General features: G+C 42.6%; 1 protein-coding gene across 5 annotated transcripts in view; it reads right to left on the bottom strand.

The window, feature by feature from the left end:
* SCML2 (Scm polycomb group protein like 2) overlaps nucleotides 1–5,078 on the bottom strand; it is a 71,360-nt gene extending 66,282 nt beyond the window's left edge. For 2 of the 5 annotated variants that reach the window (XM_037377259.1, XM_037377260.1), the window contains exons 1-2: nucleotides 4,118–4,339; nucleotides 3,910–4,013 (exon numbers count right to left, since the gene is read on the bottom strand). The gene's annotated coding sequence lies outside the window, so the exon portion shown is untranslated. Of the gene's footprint in view, nucleotides 1–3,909; nucleotides 4,014–4,117; nucleotides 4,340–4,970 lie in introns of those variants that run through there. The other 3 variants (XM_037377263.1, XM_037377261.1, XM_037377262.1) reach the window with 3 other exon arrangements.
* Between the last annotated feature and the right edge of the window lie 15,670 nt (nucleotides 5,079–20,748).

Raw genomic sequence — 20,748 nt, 5'->3', positions numbered from 1 at the left:
TTTCATGAAAAGGCTGAATTTCCTTTGTATCTTAAATAGAATTTGACATGATTTGTGAAGCTGAAAGCCTAGAATCAAATTATTTAACCAGGACATCTACCTTTAATGCAACGTCTTGCTTGCTTTAGATGATGACATACAAATGAGGAGCTGCACAGAAAATATACCATTTAAGGGTAAAAAAAATAACAGTCCAAAACTCTGTTCATAGTTAAACTGCATATAGCATTATTCTAAAAAAAAAAATCCAAAAAAAGAAAGAGTACTTTAGGATTGGTTTGGGCATAAGATACCTCCTTGTGGAACAGAAAGGCTACTACCCCACTGCTAAAAGAAATGAAACAGCACTAGAATTCTATTGAAGGTTTTAGTATATCAGAAAGATTTTGATATTAGGCTCTGCAAGTAATTCAAAAAGGCAGGAAGAGAGTACATGGAAGAACCACTAAGGACACACTTAGTATTGCACCAATTTGGATCCTAAAATTATCAACCACTATCCCTAAAGCAGGCGCCTTTGTTAAAGAAACTATGTCCAGAACTATGAATCAGTCTTGAATCTCCACTGCTGAAATGAGAGACGTGTAACTTCCCATCACAAAGAAGCGTATACTTCTTCAATTTATATAGATCTAAGATACGAAAGTACTGGATTTTTTGGTCCTATTCCAAGGACACCTGCTGCAGATAAAAGGGGAGCCTGCTTATTGTTGGCTCAGGTACCTGAAGCCACCCTTCCCCTCCTGCAAGCCCCCCGTGCCCATTCCAAAAAACAATACACTTGAGGAGATCACAGATACAAGTTTTAGGCAACGTGAGGAATTTAAACAGATTCCCACACATGGACTGAGCTGGTCACTTGCCAAATCATCTCTTGCTGCTCCCAGGAGCAAGAGGCAACACTGCTGCTCCATGGCTATTGCTGCTGCAGGAGGGAGAGGTGGCAGAAGCTGGGTACACATGGTCAGCCCTCACTGGCCATGCAGGTCAAGTCAGCTGGCAGGCGTGTGAAGGTACAAAACTGGTATTTACACAGAAATATACTCTTAAAATAAACTACAACTCACTTAAGGACTTAACTGTTGCACTTTTAAATGGCTTCATCTGAAGCAAATTGATTGCTTCTCCACTTAGACATTGTAAGTAAAGCTGTTCACACACATCATGTACCTCACCATCATCAGTCATGGCTACAATGCAAAAATAAACTTAATTGCATATAAAACTAAAGCTTCCTACCACACCAAGGTATCACCAAATTATAGAACACTCGGGTCTTGAAAGAAGTCTCCAAAGAAGCCACACAAATTGTATTAGTAAAAACACTCTTCTATACCAAAACACAAAGAACAGGAAAAGTAATTCACCAAATCCTATCAGAACGTTAACAAATATTCTGGGACTTCAAATTACATTGAGCAGCCAAATTAAAAATCAAAAGTATTTGCAAAAATACCAGGACTACTACATGTCATGAAAACACCACTAACATTCAAGCACAAATAATTTTCCATTTAACATTTCCATTGCTTCATATTTACAAACTGCTCTATTAAGTCTCAATAACTTCATACAGGACTTGCTGGCTTTTCTCACATGCTAGGAAAATCTTTTGAGTTCTAGGCCACTTATGTTGCATGTCTTACACTTTAGAGATCACAAATGGTATAGTCCTTTACGTTTAAGATTTTAATCTCTGGAAGAAGCAATCAGCACTAATGCTGGGTGCCTAAGGCTATTTCTTTCAAGTGGGAATGAACAGAACTTTAAATGTCCTGCAGAGGTCAAGGAGTTGGTTAACAACCCCCCTTGTGTAGACTCTTTGAAGCAGCATCCCTGTCTCTACCTGTAGTATGTTTGTTCTATATTTACACTTAGAAAATATTACAGTAGACTGTCAAATGATATTTTCAAAGACTGTCTTAAAACATTCAAGAATAACTGTGTATTTCACCCATCCCTGTTTCAGGTCGGTGTATCCAGACAAGTAAGAAAGCCAGCTGCAGTGTCCTGGACAGTTAATGACAAATGTCTTTTCCTGATACTATTTAATGTCCAGGGATAATTGCTTCATTTCTCCCCACACATCCACTCCATTATGGATCAACTGCAACAGTGAAGGGAGTAAACAAGGCTTGCTCAGAGCTCACAATCCCATTGGAATAGCAAAAAAACAATGAAGCAAAATCATGAGAAAGACATCCGTGGCCAGAAACGGCTATCTACATTTGCCTCAGGCTTTTGGACATTCTCTCTTAAGTAAAGCTTCGTCATTGTTTTAGACTGACATTGGAATTAATACTTTCTCAGTGCTACAAATTTCACACTAGTGAAAACAAAGTTACACTTGCTTTTCTAAAGGAAACACTCCGCAATGCTGCTTTTGACCTCGAGCAGCTACTGCATAAAACTGTACCTCTGCCTTACGAAAGCACCATATCTGGATGCAGCAAGGACAGCCACAAAGGAAAAAAAGGCATCTGCGCATCCAAAGTAGGAATATACAGTCTGAGGAAACATTTTAGAGGACTGTCATTGCTTCTTCCCTCACCTTTCTACATCAAGATCAACACTTAACATATGACCCAACTTTAAAAACAATTTAGAGACATTCGTTTGTATATCTACACAGCTTCTAGTTCATACTCGCAGCTACAACACATAAATCAAAAGCCAGCATTTTTTTTTGCTGAATATGAACATTAATATAAAAATATACAACACTAAGCAACCTGAAAGATATTATACAAATATTGCTGCCAATTCACACCAAATTGAAAACTACAGCAATAACTCCAAAAGGTGTCTCAAACAAAAAACCAGTAAACATTACTTTGATACTCAAGACCAGACCATTTAAAAGTTAAAAGTTACAAGTACTTCCAGATCTCAATTTCATTTTTACCATATACTCTTTCCCGCTCCCACTCGCATTACTGTGAAAATTCCAAAAAACAACCAACAGCAGTGCCTTCAATGTGTTTTTTCTTTACATCAATTCAAGTAATATCATCCCTAAACAGTACTTACATTTTATGATACCTTAAGGGAGAAAACCAGCTCCCCCTGCCCCCAAGCACGCAGCCTGGTTGTACAAGTAACTTCCCTGGACACGCTACCAGTGAGCCCACTCGGTTGCTGTGGACTGAGCAGCACTTGACGGTGGTCCGTGGAGAACTGGTATGCTGCAACGCTTCACTTTCCTGTTTACTACCCAATGTTAATATGACATCTTAAAACATAACTGTAACACAGCGAATGCTTTCCTGCCGTTACTCCTCCCATCTGCCCAAGTGCCACAGATGTTACTGACCCCAAGCGCCTGCCTCACTGACTGCTTTTTCTCTGCCACTTCCAAAGAGTAAGGTGCAGTACAAAAGCTTTACAAATCCGAAGGTTTATGACTGCTACTCCGAATAATAAAAAATTCATAACCAGTCAGACTTGAAGAGCTGTTTACAGGTCAGACATAGGATGGTCTGAAAAGCTACCATTATACCCACAAAGTCTACGCTTTTAAAGTTTTAATCACAAAGCAAACATTAGCTAGAACATGCATGTTATAAGTAAGGTTCACATTACTAGAACTCAGTAAGTTATCAGTATTTCACCTCTTCATTAAATCTTCTGGGCTTTAGAATTATTTTTGGCTGTCTCCTATAGCCTAATTAATCAGTGAGAAACAGAAAATAACCGTAGGGAAATGTTTCAGCTTTAAATTGCAATAAGTAATTAGTCTGCAATTTTTAAAAACACTTAAGGTGTCTCTCTACTCATAAAGAATAACTGAGCATAAAATTTAACTTGAATATCGATGTCATTACGACAGCACTGCACTCGGCTTTGCAGGTTGTCCCAGCAGCTAAAGACAGTGATGATACACAACACTAAGAAAAGAACTCTTCGTACCTTAACGACCTCATTTGGACCATGCCACATCTACGGAAAACACAATTCCCCGTGCAAGGTACTCCCAAGTCGGCTGCCCATGTACGACCATATACGCAGTTTAACTGTAAAGAAAACGGGAATGGTGCCGCAGCGCAAGCCAAGTGCCCCCCAAACTGGCCACCCCCATCACCCCGCAACCACAAAGCGGCACCCCCAACCCCCTTACCAAACACCAGGGAACGCTCCGAACTACTCAGTTTTTAACGTGCATCCCGGGTTTCAGGTTAACAACAGCTTCCCAGGACCCCGCCAGCCTCAGGGCTCTGCCCGCGGTACCGAGGAGCTGGGCGGGCGCAGCCCCGCCGCCCCGGCCGGGAGGGCGGGCGGCCGGAGAGCGGAGACGGCGGCGCCGGGGGAGGCAGCGGGGCCGCCCGGCCGGGGGAGGCGTGTCCTCCCGGCGCTCCTGTCAAACACCGCCGGCTCCGCAGCGCCGGCGGGCGGCAGGGAGCGGGGCCCGTCCCGGCAGCAGCCCCGCCACGGAGGCACCGGCGGGGCGAGCAGGCGGCGGGTCGGGGACCTCCTGAGCCGCCCTGGCTGCGCGTCCGGGGAGCGGAGCTTTGTCGGTGCCGGGAGGCTGAGCCGCCCCGCTCCCCTCGCCCGGGGAGCGGGTCCCGCCGCGCCGCCCTCGCAGCTGCGCCCCTGCCCCCGCGACCGGCGGGATCCCTCGGGCGGGGGGCGGCGGGACCCGCGGCGCCAGGAGCTCAGCCCGCCGAGGAGGGGAGCGGGCAGCTCCGAGAGGCCGGGACGCGGCGCCTGAGCCCGGGGCGGCCCCGGCCGGAGCCGCTGCCGCCTCCAGCGCGGCGGGGCTGGCGGCGGCCGGCAGCCGGAGACTCTCCGGAAAGGAAGAAAGGGCACAGTGACGAGGGGACGGGGCCGCCGCCGCTCTCCTTTCCCCGCGGCGCCCGGTGCGGCCACGGCGGGCAGAGGTCGCGGTGGGAGCCCGGGGAGGGGGGCACGACCCCCGTCTCGCCTCCCCTTCTGTCCCCGCCGCTGCGGGCGGCACCGCCGCCGCCACTCACCGGGCGGGCGGGAAGCGGGTCCCCAGCCTCCCGCGGCGGCTCGCGTGCCTGTCAAGCCGCTCCTGCCATCGCCCGCCTCACGCCGCCGCCATGTTCTGGGGGCACCGCGCATGCCCGGCAGCGGCACCGGGGGCGCGGGCCTCCCCCCCGCCGCCCCCCTTCCGCTCGCCACGGGGGAAAGCGGCTCCCGTGGCGCGACCGGAGGTCTGGAGCCCCTCACCGGGGCCACCACGTGCCGCGGGGCTGCCGACATACCCGCACCTCTCCCGTGTCTGCGGGAGGCGGCCCCGCAGGAGCGGGCACGTTAGGGGCTGAACCGCCCCCTGAGAGGGAGCCGTGAGGCGGCGCCGAGCGCAGCGCGGCCGGCGTTGCCCCCGCCGTTCCCCTCCGCTGCCTCCCGCCGCCCTCCCGCCTTCACACCTGGCGCCGTCCGCTGGCGGGGCGAGGCGAAGGCAAGGGGCGCCCCGGGAGCCATCTTGCGGCGGGGTAGGGGCCGGCCCGCGCCCAGCCGCCCTTCTCGGGGAGGGCGGCAGGCGGCGTTGGGGGGCTTCGGTGGCGACGGCAGCCGCGGCGGCACCTGTCCCCCTGCCCTTGCTGCGGCGGGAAGCGGCGACACTTCGGGGGGCGGCCGGCTGCGGAGGGTTGGGGTCGGCGGGGCTCCGCGGTCCTGTGCCTGCGGGTGGGGCCGCCTGCTGAGGCGGGAAGGTTTCCCCATGGCAGGTGTTTCTGTGGGAGACTTGGGTGCCAGCAGTTAATGTCTGGAAGATGCGTGAGGGATTAAAGACAAAAGTTTTCTGCTGGGACGCGTAAGGCGACGCGCTGCAGCCGCGTGTGCGGTGCCGGCGTGAGGGTGCAGCCGCGCACACCGCACCGGCCGCCTCAAGGAGCAGCCCACGTTAACGTGCGCGAATGGCCACAGCTGTATAATGCGTATTGCAGTCGGTGCACGTCTACTTCAGAGGTTTTACACAATTACTTTACAGAGAACCGTGCTTATAAATACCGCGTAATCGCTGAAAAGCACTTCCTTGGCTTTTTTGGAGGGTATGTTCTCGGTTTATAAGCGCTAGGTGTTCTAGTTCAGACCCCAAGAGGCGTGTAAGCCTAAGTATGTCTGGTGAGAAATCATCTTTAAAATACTACCAACGTTCAGGACTTTCCATGCCCAAGTTTCATCTCCGGTACTTGAAAGTGACATTTTAAATTCAAAACTAAGGTTGTGAGAGTGAGATTCTGGGAGGGTTTTGTTTTGTTGGTGGTTTTTTTGGTTTTTTTAATGGGAAGAAAAAAGGAAAAGGAAACTCAAATGTATAAAAAACCCAATAAAACCACCTCAAACTCTTCTATATGAAAGGGAAATTCATATAGCCTGCTTCAGTATCCTGCATGTATTGCAAGTTGCTGCTAACAATTTATTTTAGGCACTCTCATAAGCAGAAAATGGTTCTTTGGAAGGAAGGAAAATGAGTCTTTGCCATAAATTATAAATATTTAATATTTAGACAACATGAGAGAAACAAGTAAAAATATGCTAATCCAAGTGAGTAAAAAATATACAAGAGAAAGACAAAGAAATACGGAAACATGCTTGCCATAAGTCATGATGGCCAAGTGTGTGGTACACTCATAGCCAGTGCAGATGGATGCTGCTTAATTTGAAGTATTTTCTCCTTTCTGTCATACTGAACTTCTGCAGGAAATCGAGAGATTATGTTCATATAGAGATGGATACAGAAATGTGCCAAGTGTTACAGAATAAGTCATTGGGAGACAGAGAAGAAACAAAAACATATTTTAAAGATATCGTTTAAACCCAAGCCAGTGCTAGATATAACATCGGAGGAATTTGTTTGCTGTGAGCCAGTGGGACACCGTACCGTTGGTTTCTATCGCTATTGTTGCAGATCTTGTCAAATAAGAGCTGGTGCAGTCCTCTACCTGCTTGTAATTTTCCCAGGAGGCTGAAATCAGGAAGCATGGCCAGCATTAATCCAGCTTCTTAGAACCCTGACATGGTGAAACTGAGAATAAACAATAGACATAAGAATAAATGTCTACAACATCACAGATAAATCACCAGTAAAAAGAGCAGCATAGAAGAAAACTTTTAACACTTTTCTAATCCAGGAGCTAAATGCCTTCACATGTGTTCTTCACCTATGAGCTACAGCTGATGTAAAGCAAAAATTTTCTTTACAGCATTATTAGAAAAGGAATAAGAAGTCCTGCCTGCTTCCATTTTTCAGCAGAATGATGAATTTGTTTTCTGGTGACTCGCACATCATCTTTCATTTTCTTTTGTCAGTATTAAACTTAATTATTTGGGTCAGAAAAGCCAGGCAATTTCTAAGTTCTTACTGTTCTTCACAAAGAGCAACATAAACATGTGTGATGTGTATATATGTATGTACGTATACATCTGTGTGGCTTTCCAGTTTTTTTGCAAGGAAAGTCCATGATTTTAGAAAGAAGCAACAACATCAAAACAAAGCCAAGATGTTTCATGGAGCTAGACCCCAATGAACTCATACCACCAGTTAGTATGATATTCTGGGAGGCTGATGCAGTTGAAAAAAGATGTTTAAGAGAGCTGGCAGGTCCTCCAAGTAGTAATGTTAAGGGTGTAAGTAACTGAACAATCCATGCAGAAGAGGTAAGGGGCACAGTAAAAGATCAGCCTGGCTGTTACAAGCTCTTCCTGAACCTCAGATGGGAATGAAGCATGCGGAAAAGAGAAGCTCGGTCAGGTTACTTGGGAGAGCTATGAAAGTGTAGTCAGATTGTGCAGGGATGAAATCAGAAAAGGCAGCAGAAAATGAGATGCAACTAGCAAGGGATATCAGGAGTAACCTGAAATCGTTAAGTACATTACCAGAAATGGAACAGAATCAAGCAAATGATTACTCCAGTATCAAGCAGAACTGGAAAGTTTTTGACAGATAACACTGAGAAAGCCAAGCTTCTTAATATTTTTGCATCTAATTTTGATTTTTTTTAAAAAAAGCAGGCATTATTGATACTTGGGAAAACAGATGGATATCAGACTTGACTCAAAAAACCAAGTGAGAAATTATCCAGACAAAATTTGCTGCTTTTCCATCAGCTGGACTTAAAGGACTGGCTGGTGAAATCTCAGTTACTAGTGGTTATCTGTGAGAGTTCACAGTGGAGGGATATTACAGGACAGAAAGGGACAAAGAATATTGTTGAAAGGAAAGAAGGAAATAGGGAGTTGTATACCAATCTAATTTCAGTGCCCAGAAAAGATACTGGAGCAAGTAAACAAGCTATTTTTAAGAACTTGTAACAAGAAACAGCCAACATAGCTTTGTCAAGAACAAAAGATGTCAAACAAATCTATTCTCTCTTGCAACAAACTAAGAGGAATCGTCAGTGGAGGAGGAACATTGGGTGTCATGTTGGATGTCAGTTTAGTTGGATTTTTGATATGGTTTCATATGATATTCTTCAAGTAAACAAGGGAAACAATGTAGATGAAGGTATTTAGGGAGCTGGTACAAGCACCTTGTTGTCAGAAGGATGTTAATGAACTCAGCGATGGTTTAGAAAACTTGTTTACATAACTGCAGATTTTATCAAACTGGGAGACTTTAGCATGCTGGAAGACAGATGCAGGATTTAGAAGGATTTTCACACGCTAGAGATTGGGTCTGAAAAAAGGAGGATACTATTCAACAGGGATAATTGCACACTACTGGGTGGAGGCAGATATGATCAGCTATACAAACAGGAAGAGGGAACTACTGGGTGTTCTGCAGGGAAAAAAAGCTGCAATTATGTGAAAAAGAAAAAAAGAAAGAAAAAAGAAAAATCACAATCTGTACAAAGGGGATAATGTCAGAGAGGTGCAGTGAGAAAGTCAAATCACATAAAAAAATACAGAAAGAGAAGCACAAACATTTTGTGAAATAGCCTGATTTACACAGCCCTAGAAAAGCTCAGTAGCTGTGGTCTGTCTGGCTTCAGTAAATGTAGCCCATGAAGAGAGCAGAAAAGAACATTCATATCTATAAAATATCCCCTATAAGGGAATTCTAAAAGAACCCAACAGGGATTTAGGTTGAAGGGGGTAAAGCAGAAGAAGAGAAAATAGCATACATAGCTATACAGTACAGATAGGAATGTGTATTAAATATGTGAAAGATTGCTGTAAAGAGAAAAGGATGGATTTGCTCTCTGGTTCCATAGTGGATGAGTCAAGAAAGAACAGGTTTAAAACAGAGCAAGAAAGACTTGAACATACAAGTTATGAGGATAGGGAAGAAGATGGGCTGGGTGGTTGTGCAGCTTCCAACCTCAGACGCTTCAAGAAAAGCTGGGCACCACTGGTCAGAGCTGGCACAGGTAGACTGGCCCTCACATGGAGGGTGGACTCAGTCACCTTTCCATGGTCCCTTGCCAGCAATACGATGCAATGAATGCAAGCTATCTTTAAGGCCATTGGAAAGTATCAGCTTCCTCAGAGAAAGGATTTTATTGTTTCTGCAATGAGCATGCCACTAGCTTCTAAAAATGAATTGTTTCAGTAAGAATTTTAAACTTCCTATTTTCTGAGTCCTCCTTCTTTCAAGCTGTCACAATATGGTTGTCCTATGTAACTAAGTATATTATAGATACATGAGAGGATGCACAGTTTCACTACCTGAGGGGAGCCGTAATTCAGACATAAATAGGTCTGCCTTCTACTCTCAGTTATGTGAATTCAACAGATATTGTAGATTTTTATCTGACAGCAAGTTAACATTCTGTTCTTTCCCAAGAATTAATCTACCTTTTCCAGAACAGCCTCAGAAGTCCTTCAAGACCTGAAGTGTGACAATGACATATTCTTTTAATAACTTTTTTCTTTTTTTTTTTCTTTTCTGCTTGCTTGTAGGAAATGCCATCACCTCCTTCACAATTTTTAAACTGTGTAGATTAAGAAGAGGAATAATTACAGATGACAAGTGTAAAGAACACTCACTGTGACTATATTAAGTAAAAATATTCAGACATTCTATATGTTTCCTATAATCCTATAACATTACAGGATATACATAAGGTGTTTCAACATGCATGTAGGAACTGGTAACACTGAAAGAAAAGGAGTTAATATTATTTTCATTTGCATCTCTCAAACCTGAAAATAAATTCTCTGAGGTACGGGAAGCTCACAGAAATAAGTGGGAACAGAATATTGGCCACACAACTTGTTAAAATATTTTGCTGTATTAGTTAGGAATTGATTTGTAGGGGAAAAGCAGTGAGGAACCAATTTCAGGTAAGATGGACTTAAGCTATGGGTAATCTTTTGCCTTTGGATGGATAGTGATTAAAATTGCACCAGCAAGGGAAAACAGTTTTGTTTTATCTGGTTTTCTATTATCTAAAGTGAATGCTTCCTGCAGAGTGATAAGCAAAAAGAACAAAATGCTTACCCCCAGAATGTTTGGGACAAAAATTTGCAATAGATTTGTAATACCAAAAAAGATAAAATATGAGATGATAAGGGGGCTCTTTTCCCTGCATCTGTCAAGTTCTCTGGAGCTTCAGGCTGCCCCTTGGTTGAATAAATAATATGCAGGGCTGGACAGAAAATGTTTTTTCCTTCCCTACAACTTTTCCATTTCTATGGTATTTTTTCCATAGCTGAAATATCAAAATCCTGAACATGTTCATATGCGGACTGAGTAAAACTGTTTCAGTAAATGGAAATGTTTTGATTCAGTATGTATAACTCCTCTGTTTTGACCCTTTTTTTTCCTCATAAATTGCATTGTATTTGAATTGAAATATGGTGAATCAAACATTTTCAGAACTTTTAGCTCTAAATATCCTATTTTGAGAGTTAAAATAGCCAACCTTAGGGTTTTTTTTTCTTTGGATCTAGGAATGGCAGAAAAATCATCCCTTTACTGGAGGCAATTTCAGTGAAGCACAACTACTTGTGTGAACATAGTAGGAAGCTTTCCAACTAGTTTAAAGTCCATGAATAAAATGGGAGAAAACATTTTATGGAATGGATATGAACATGAGTTTTGAAATAAAGCAGCAGCACCAGAAAACAAAACTTCTCCTTTTGGGTTACAATAATCTGGATCAGTGATTTGTATTAGGGGGCCAAATGCAAAAGCTGTTATGCACGTGCTAAGTCACCGATCCTGATGCATCAACAAATATTTTAGCAATGTATTTGACCCAAATTCCAATGAATTTTGCAGCAGTTAAAATTCACGATTAATTGTTCTCATTCGGTTGAGGCACGCCACAAAACAGTATGGAAGGTGGTATGACTTACCCCTTTTCCCTTAATGCAGTTGATTTCTCTGCATACCTAGGTAAGGATGGATCTCTTCAAGGGATACTGCAAGTGTCATCCAACAGGAGGGTAATGAATGGTTGAGCTTTTTAGTTACCACAGAGGAACTGTTCTGGCTCCAGGTTCACATTCTGGCAAACAAAAGCATAGTCTCCTTTAATGTACTAACATTGTTCCTTTGGATGCTCTTTAAAAGTGGAAAAGAAATTCAAGTAAAATAGAGCACCCTCTTCCCTAAGGTGCTAATAATCCCTGCCTTTGAATTCAGCGGTTGGAGCCAATGCTGCCATATCCGTGCCACTGGGGCTTATCCAGCTGTCCGGGAGGATCACTGCCCAGTTCAGTCCCAGGCATGCAGCAGGAGGTCTGTCTGGCAAGGTTTGACAGCTCTGTGGGTGGTTAACAAAAAATAAAAATTGAGCTCTTCTGTCTGTGCAAAAGCTTGCAGAAAATGAACAAATTTAAGCAAGTGCACTGCTCTCTCCCAAATTTTTTAGGCAATCTGGCATGGTCATACAGGTACTTGTGAGGGGTGAATTTCTCTCCTATGCAGCCTTTGGAACTCGTGATCCCACAGCTTCCAAATCCAGTATGGTTTCTGTCATGCCACTGAACGGAGCACTTCTGCCACGGGATTTGCCAGTTGCTACCAATAACTCCTTGACATTTTCTTTTGTCTCCCCGCTTCACCAGCGCCTGCTGGCAGCCTCCTGTGGCCCCTCAGCTCTGCTGGGGCTGGAGGAAGGCAAAAGGGAGGCAAGACACAGAGATATTGAGGCAGTGAGGGGGAGCCCAGCTGGTGAGTGGGAAGGGGGAGCAAGCCAGAAGCTCAAGCTGGCCACTGCCTGGGCTGACTTTGGGGCAGGGCAGCAGCTGTGACCTGAGGGAGCCATGGAAAGGAGTCACTCTGGTTGGCAATGGGATCCCAAATTTGCCATCAAATGAGTCAGGCCTCTGAATTACGGCTGTATAAGTCCTGCTTGTGCTATACCCCGTGGTGAACATGTCCCAGATGAAATGCAGGTGGTAGGGAGTGCCATGGGTGGGTGAGTGGCTAACTGCTAAATAAATGTGCTGCATAAGAATAAAACCAAATTGTGCTTTTCCTGAAGCTGGGTGTTATCAGGGTGTTTGAACCAGGCCGCTATGTCTTTCAATTAGCACCCTAAGACCCAAAGAAGAATTAACTGATAATAACAGCGTTAAAGCACTCTTGAAAGTTTAGTTTCAAGTCAAACATTGTTTGGCATGACGTGACTGACCACGTACACCCTGAGAGGCCACTGCAGGCATGAATAATATAATAAATGCCATTCTTCGTGTGAACAGCACTTATTTCCATTTCAGTGCAATGAAACCTGAGATGCCAAAGTGGTTAATCCTGTTTAGTGCTACCGTCAAGTCAGAGATCTGTCAGCGTTGTGTTTTCAAATGATGACAGAGGCAGTTTGCTTGCAGCTCCGGGCTTGCGAGCTCACAAGCACCAGCAGCTTCTGCTTTCCTTAAAATGATATTCTTTGTAAAGAGAATAGCTTGGTTAAAATAGAATACATAAAGCGCTATTTAATTTATTCAGTTTCTCAATCACTTGTCGTTTAGTTCATTCAGCTATATTAGGAATAACGCTTCTGCCCATGAGGGTGCTCAACACCCACCTTTGGAGCAACGCAGGCGCCGGTGGTGGTGGTGGGGGGTCTCTGCCAGGCACAGCCTTTCTCAGCTTTCTGGGGACAGAGCCCCACCGAGCGCAGAAGACCCCAGGGTGTACTCTTGCTGCTGGAAGGTGTGGAAGGAGAGCGAGAGGGCAGGTGGCTGAGGAAAGGCTGTAGGACAAGGGCCAGGAGCACAAGCGGTGGCTGCCAGCACCTCTGTCTTTCCTTTTCTGGAAGGTAAGAGTAGTCACCTCCTGCCACCCGTCCCTGTCCTTTGGGCTTGCACCTCATCTGCACAGTGACAAGACCGAGCCAGGGAGGGACAGGGAATGTCTCAAGCTGTGGAGCAGAATAACAGAGCCAAATGGAGCATTCTTATTAATATTCATAAGTAAGGATTATTTTTCCCAGGGCAACTGTTTGAATTAACAATAGACAGCCCTGAATCAGCAGTACATAGAGGTAATGTTTTTTGTTTTTTTTTCTCTGTGTCAAAACATTACTGTTAAATACTTTGAACATATATATAGTTTAGTTTGTTAGTGTAAGAAACGATGTTACAGCCATTGAAGTATTTCTTAAAAAGATACAAAAATGATGTGCTTTTCCATTCTCATACATATACACCACCTTACCTTCAGCTTTCAGCATTTGGGTGAAGAAAATGAAGTGTTTCAACTATTTTAGCTAGCTTTCCATTTTAACAAGATTTACTCTTGTTACATAGTTAAAAAAACAATAACAAGATTTTCTCTTGTGTAACATTTTTTTAATATGTAAATGTTCTTCATTAAAAATATAAGAATATGAGTAAAATTTAGGTGTGAAGGAGGGTAGAGACAGTAAGAAAATGTCAGAATAGCCCTACACCATTTCTGTTCTACCTCCCGGTAGTAAAGATGAAGTTTGAGGAACTGGAGGGAGAGGTGTTGAAACAGCAGGATAAAGTGAAGGACAAGTCCTCACGGTTAAATGGTACATTCAGAGAGTTTTGAAATGAATGGTGGAACTGCTAAAATAATATGCTCTCACTCTTAGGCAAAACAAAGAGATAACTTCTCAGGACCTTGGTAGGAATACTTTTTCTGCCTAAGGGTTTTTTTCCAAATGTTTCTCAACAAGGGGTCAAAGATGCCACTGGTCCCTAAGGCAAATCATACCACACTGGAATTGTCTCTGTAAAAGGATTATTATCAAGCTAGGCCTACAAGCAACACAAAAATAACAGTGACTATATGCAAGCATTATTTAAATCAGAGTTGTATTTTCTATTGTGTTTAGTTTTATTCTTTCTGTCTCAAAACAATGCAAATCAAATTATTTCAAAAACAGATGATGAAACAAATTGGGAATTCTCTTGAGTCTTTCATACAAGGAGAGACTATATACATGGGGCTGTTTAATGTAGAGATGAATGAGGGGCAATAAATAAATACTAAAAAGAAAATAAATACAAAGAATGTAAACTTATATAGTCTTTTGTTCCAAGCGTAAGAACATACACTGAACTTGAATATCAGGAAATGTGAAGAGTTAAGGTAGAATAATTCTGAAAACCCTTACCACAATATAAAGTTGCTATCAAGAATTAAGAGGATATCACAAAGGAATAGACCTGTAGAGGTTAAAATAGTCCTGACCATGATTTATGGTGATAATAATAGAGATAATTTTAAATAGGGAGCATCCCTTCAGGTTTTTCTTTTGCAGCTGACAGCTGTTGAGGTTAAGAAAGAAAATTCTTTTTTTTTGCCTGTAACAATTACTTGTTCCTTTTTTTGCAATCAGTTGGGTTGTCATTGTTAGAGGAAAGTCATGGGACTGCATGAAACTCTGATCTTATAAAGTACAAAAATTCCTTTGTTCTTAAAGATGAAAAACTGTCATGACCAAAATACCAGCTGAACAGGAGGCAGGGAAGGAGAATCATATTTCTAATGGAAACACCAGGGACGTAAAGAAAATTAGTTGCATAAGAAGTAAGATACCAAATATCTGAATTATCAGAGTATAGTGTTTTTCTTTCTAGTAGTTCTTTTTTTGTGAGTGTAACTTCTTGCCCACTTGGCATTAACAGCTTTTTCTTTATTCTTTCACTATGTCTTTATTCTTGTGCTATGTCTTTACTCTTGTTCAGTTGCTTGTGAAATCATTCCCAAAATAACTGCACAAAGTGAGCTCTAATGGAGAAATTCTCATGTATTCAAAATAAAGGAGGATATAAGCACAGTGACAGAGCCAAAACCTTTTCAAATTAAGCCCTCTGTGCTTGCACCCAGTTGTTGGTGCAAAGGCTGATGTTCCCATCACAAGTGGAGTATTTCTATACATGCAATAAGGATCCTTCAGCTCCACTACTGACTGTGCTTGGGTAGAGAATTCTTTACAACAGGATACTGCTGCCGCCTGGGAGAGCAGCAGTGCTATATAGATATGTACATATCAGATATACGTATACGCAGTGTAACACATACTTTTTATGTATGTAAATTATATATAAAATTGGAGGGAGCTGCGAGATTGGAATTGGAAATGGCTGGAAGGCAAAATGGAAACTGAGAAATGGAGAAAGTACAGTACGAGTACACCATGTGACCATGTAATCTGACATGAAATAAGATGCAATACCAGTTCTGCAGTGCTAAATCTGTGCTCCACTCCGGGTGGCGTTACCTGGTGCGTGCAGCCCGTCGGAGGCTGTTAGCCACTTTTGCCTGTTATGGCAAACTGTATGAGCTGCATGAGTATCAAAGCACCCCTAAACTATAACTACCTGCTGGTCAGTGCTCTCCTCTCCAGATGGGAGCTCCAGCTAGGATCTGGACCCACTGATCTGGCATTTCTTTGTGTATATGAGAGGAGTTTTGCCCATTGCTTGTTTAAAGTACCCCAACCTCTTAAAAGGAATGTGAAGTATTAGCCCCTTGGCCCCAAGCTGGTCAGAAATGCCTCAGTGTCATTAGTCTTGCCAGCCATCTGTGTAAAACTGTCTTAGCGGGAGCTGAGCATGTCTGAACACAGTTTGGACATTTTTGTGCTAGAAACTGTCTAATCCAGTCAAGAGGCAGTGTACTGAAGGGGTTCCTGCTGACTGAAGTGGCAGGTGTGATCCTATACCTGTTATAGGTCTTTTCTTACCTCTGTGGAACACACGGAGTTAATTTCTGCACGTCTTCTTACTCAGATTAAAGATGCCAGTAGCTAAGGAAGGAAAAATGATTTACCTTCAAATAGTTCAGCTGACCTTACACATATATCACTTTACAGGATTTAATTTTTCAAAAGAGTCTATTGTTTCAACACCATTACCTCCACTTTAAGCAAAGACAATTACAGGGCATTTATTTATACACCAGAGACACATTGCTTAGATTCTTACATTCTTTTCACCTGAAATAGTGCTGTCACAAAACACTTGTTTGTCTCAAGCAAATATTTTTTCTCTCAAAGTTGTACTTAGAAATACTCAAATGTCTTTTTATTTGCACAAGACAAAGACTTTTTTTACTGACTGTGACAACTTAAGAACAAGTTGCAGTAATATACTGACAAGACATGGATTGCTTAGCTAATGTCATACCGCTGCACGGACAGACTTTGTTTGAGGGTTGATGGGGTTTTTCCCTCTCTTGGTTGGGCTAAAAATTATCTTTCTGTCAGACTGCTCATGTAAACAAATAGCAAATGACTAATGTCCTACTTACAACAGCTTTGTCACAAGGAAAAATATAGTTATTTTGGATTTCCAAAATATTTCATAAAACTTTCCACTCCTCCCCAGTCCCCTGCCACCAGCACTGCTATAAATAGTGAATGTGTATGGCCACCTAAATAATTTGAAGATTAAAAACCCCACTGTTTTGTTTGTGGTTTTTTTGTTACAAAGTGGCATGTTTCCGTGTGTGGAACAGGGCTTTCTATGCCCCTGACTTGCGTTCACAGTGGACCTTTGCAGTTCATTGCACCATTGCTGTATTCGTGCCATCTACCACTCTTTTGGCCATGGCCAGCTAGCTGTGGTGATGCTCTGATCAGACACACCACAGCAGCAGAGTTACAGTACCCTCTTAATTCATAATGTTTGGCTAACAGCTGTCCCTTAAATACATTTATAAAATCCCACATATGGTGGAAGTGTGCCAGGATATTAGCCCATAGAAATCATGGGGACAGTAATCAATTTTTCTTGTGGACCTGAGCCCACATTTTGGGGCGTTTTATGCTTCCAGCTGGAAAGAGCCCACCACAGAATAGCATATATCTGTGATTTATCTGGTTGACTTTTCTCATCTGAGCCAATAAAGGAGGGATGTTGAAGGACAGAGAGCTAGCTGTAATGCCCAAGTAGTGCTTCTGAGATCATGGGTTAGGAAAACAGTAATGCCACTGCACTGTCCCCATCCATGTATCACTACTCCGTCCAGTCCTGGTCACAGGAAACTCCTTTTGAAGACAGAAAGTTTTCACTACTGAAGAGACTGTAACTCAGTTTATTTCAGTACACAAAGTCAGGAACATTTATTTTTGATGTTTCTTGATGTTCGCTCAGTAATAAAACATCCTTTGCAAAATGATGCCCTAGAATTTTTTGTTAGGCCAAGTTTAATAAATTGACATTCCAAGATGCCTGAGGCATTTTGAGAAATGACTACTGCATAAAGATGACACAAAGAAGTGATGGTTTCTGTTCTTTGGGTTATAATTAAACTCCTGTACTGCCCTTTAATGAAATCTGCTCTTTTGTGCACATTTTCAGTGCTTCAGTAGCTTTAGGAAAAAATGTTCTAAAGAAAACATAGCAGTAGGACATAAAATTGCATTAGTCCGAAAAGGCAAAGTAGCTATGAAGGAAGTGGGAAGGTAAACACTAAACCTGAAGATTGGGCTACAAGCTCTTGTGAGAGGGTGCACGGTCCAGCAGAAGAAAGAAGCAGCAGACTGAATGGAATCAAAAGGAACTGCTGTTCTCGTTTTGCAGCTTTGGAAATCCACGGCTTTAGCTTTACACATGTTAAAAAAAAAAAGAGGTAAACTAGGACCAAAATGAAAATCAGATACCAAATTCGATTAAAGGATGCTTATATTCCGACAAAGATATATTCACAGGGAGAATAATAGGATTCAGCCCATATTAATTTTCTCTCGTGAGTCAGGACTATGGTAGCATGGCCTCAAATAACATTGAATCTGAATCATATTGCTCTGAACAACTCCCACGTAATATCAGCCCTGACATGCACGATGTTACAGGTCCCAGTGACCCCACCTTCGGTCTATCTTCAGTCTGAGTATAAGCAAACCCATAAAAAAGGCAGATTTATACATGGTTTTAATTTGTTTGTTTTTTCTTTTAGCTACATTTGAAGTTTATGCACCACAGCAGATTTATATAAATATCAACAATTTTATTATATTTATCAAGACACTTCATGTTTTCATTAGATAGTGTGTGTACAACGATGTGCTGCATTAATTCTTAGGGTTGAAAAATTATTATACTGACTGTTAAATTACATGGCTAGCCAGTATGTGGGGCTTTGTTCTGTATTTCCACTAGGAAGAAAGCTAATTACATCAGTCATTGATTCCATGAGTATTTCTTCGGTTCAGTTTACAGAGACTTTTTGCATATCCGTGTTGCCCTAAACACAGGAGTCGTCAAATAGGAGGAAGGTCTCCTCCACAGTTCCAAGCCTGCCTTTCCCAAAAGCAACCTGATAAAGCCTCCTGGCTCTATCATGCGCCAGTGTTTCTTTTACTGTCCCCTAGTTCTACATGGGCTTTTCAGCTGCCATCACCAGTCTCAGCAGAATACAATGCCTTATGTCTGGCTCTGTCCTTCAGTGGTGCCTCCAGTTCTGAAGCTACTCTTATGCAAATAAGTTTCTTTCAACTCTGCGCATCATACCCAACATATTCAAATAAATCTGCAACCCCCAGACAAAGATATACCTGTTCAGAGCTATTAATGTCATCTATAACCCAGAATTCTTAACAACGACTTTAAATCCAGCATTGTGCAGATTAACTGGGACATTTATTACTACAGGCTGACTGACTTCTCCATGTTCAGCACCTCCTACATACTTTCTTCCCTCTGTTCACATAGCAATATATTACAGAATAACAATGCTTAAAATTTTAACATATACTTGATTTGGCCACTTTAGTTCTCACAGGAGTCAAAAGTTAGAAAATGCTTCAAAAATGAACTAAATTTGACAATCTTTCTTTAACGGCTTTTAGACTATTTTACTACATCACCACAAAATCCCTCCAGAATGCAAGAAGCTAATGCAAAATGAATGTTCCATTGAAGGTGCAATTACAATTGCTAAAAGTAAGGCATGAAAGAGAGCATCAGAAACATCAATCAATGTATAACTCAAGTCAAATAGAAAGAAATCTTCCTGTTTATGGGAAAAAATGACAGACATAAAATGAAAATTTCTCCACATTGGTTGTGCTAAACATAAAAGAAAGCTCCAGAACTGTAATAATACTACTACTAACAATAATTATAATAACAACAACAATAATAACAAAAATAATAGTAGGGAGCTAAGGTGCTGAAAAGGGCTTAGCAGCTACCTAGAAACATTCCAACCTCATCAAAATTACCAGGAGCAAAAATTTTAATTCAAACCATCATAATGCAACCGCGGCAGTAATTTTTAACTTTTTAAGCAAAGAAAAATAGTTGGGAGAATCAAACAAGCCGTATTTCAGAGGGCAGGTCTGCATAAGGGAGTCACCATGGCAGAAACTTCAATAGCCACTGCCTTTAGGTACAAAATACAAGACAACATATAGTGCAGAATCCTGTTGAGCAAATGCTGAAGGAGGTTTCACATATGACATGGGCAGAACCTTTCACAGCTTTTTACACTGAGGTGGACTGAAGCTGGATCTTCCATGAAATGGGCACACAATATAAGGAATGTGAATCAGGCTGATGGTGTTTGCAAAGTTACTAAGCATTTTCAATATGCTGTATGCAGTGAATCAGCAAAACAATGGAAAAGCAGAAAACTGAGGAAGATGCATATGATACTGGCATGAAATAAATAAGGTGCAATCTATGCAAACTGTGTAGCTAAAAGGTTCATCCAACACATGGTTTTCCATGAGAAGGGCACCATCAAAAGTGACACCTAAGATTTTCGACCCAGTATTTAACATGACTCCATATGAAGAAAAGAAAAGCAAAGCAAAGAGAAGGTAGCCTTATAAAAAATATCCTGATCCAACAACATTTCTGTTTTCCTGCAGTCGAGGACAAGATGGCTCAGAAATGTTCATCTACCAGCATCACTTTGGCACTCCTCCCAGAACTTTCAGAGTCCACTTGGCAGAAAATATGAAGCTGAATAATTTTAGTATACTCAACATCTCTCATCCCATGGTTCACAGCCACCTTCGTGGAAGCTATGCTTAAGCTTAAGGTGTGTAACCACCAGCACCCTCTGTATTTCAGCTTCCTCAGTGAAGAAGAGGAATCACTGACAGACTCTGTGGCTACTGCTTTGCACGGCAGGCTAAGATAAGCGTTAAACAGCCTGAATCATGCATGTGTGAGTGCAAAGAGGAAGGAATACCATTGTGGTTTAACCCCGGCTGGCAACCAAGCATCACACAGCTGTTCACTCACTCCCCCTCACGCAGGGGGATGGGGAGGAGAATCGGAAAGGAATGTAAAACTTGAGGGTTGGGATGAGAACAATTTAGGGGACAGGTAAAGCAAAAGCTGTGCATGCAAGCAAAGCAAAACAAGGAATTCATTCACCACTTCCCATGGGCAGGCAGG

The sequence above is a fragment of the Falco rusticolus genome, chromosome 2, assembly GCF_015220075.1.
Source record: "Falco rusticolus isolate bFalRus1 chromosome 2, bFalRus1.pri, whole genome shotgun sequence".
NCBI classification, from domain to species: domain Eukaryota; kingdom Metazoa; phylum Chordata; class Aves; order Falconiformes; family Falconidae; genus Falco; species Falco rusticolus.
Note: the sequence above shows the minus strand (reverse complement) of the source record. Positions and strands in the feature narration are given on the sequence as shown.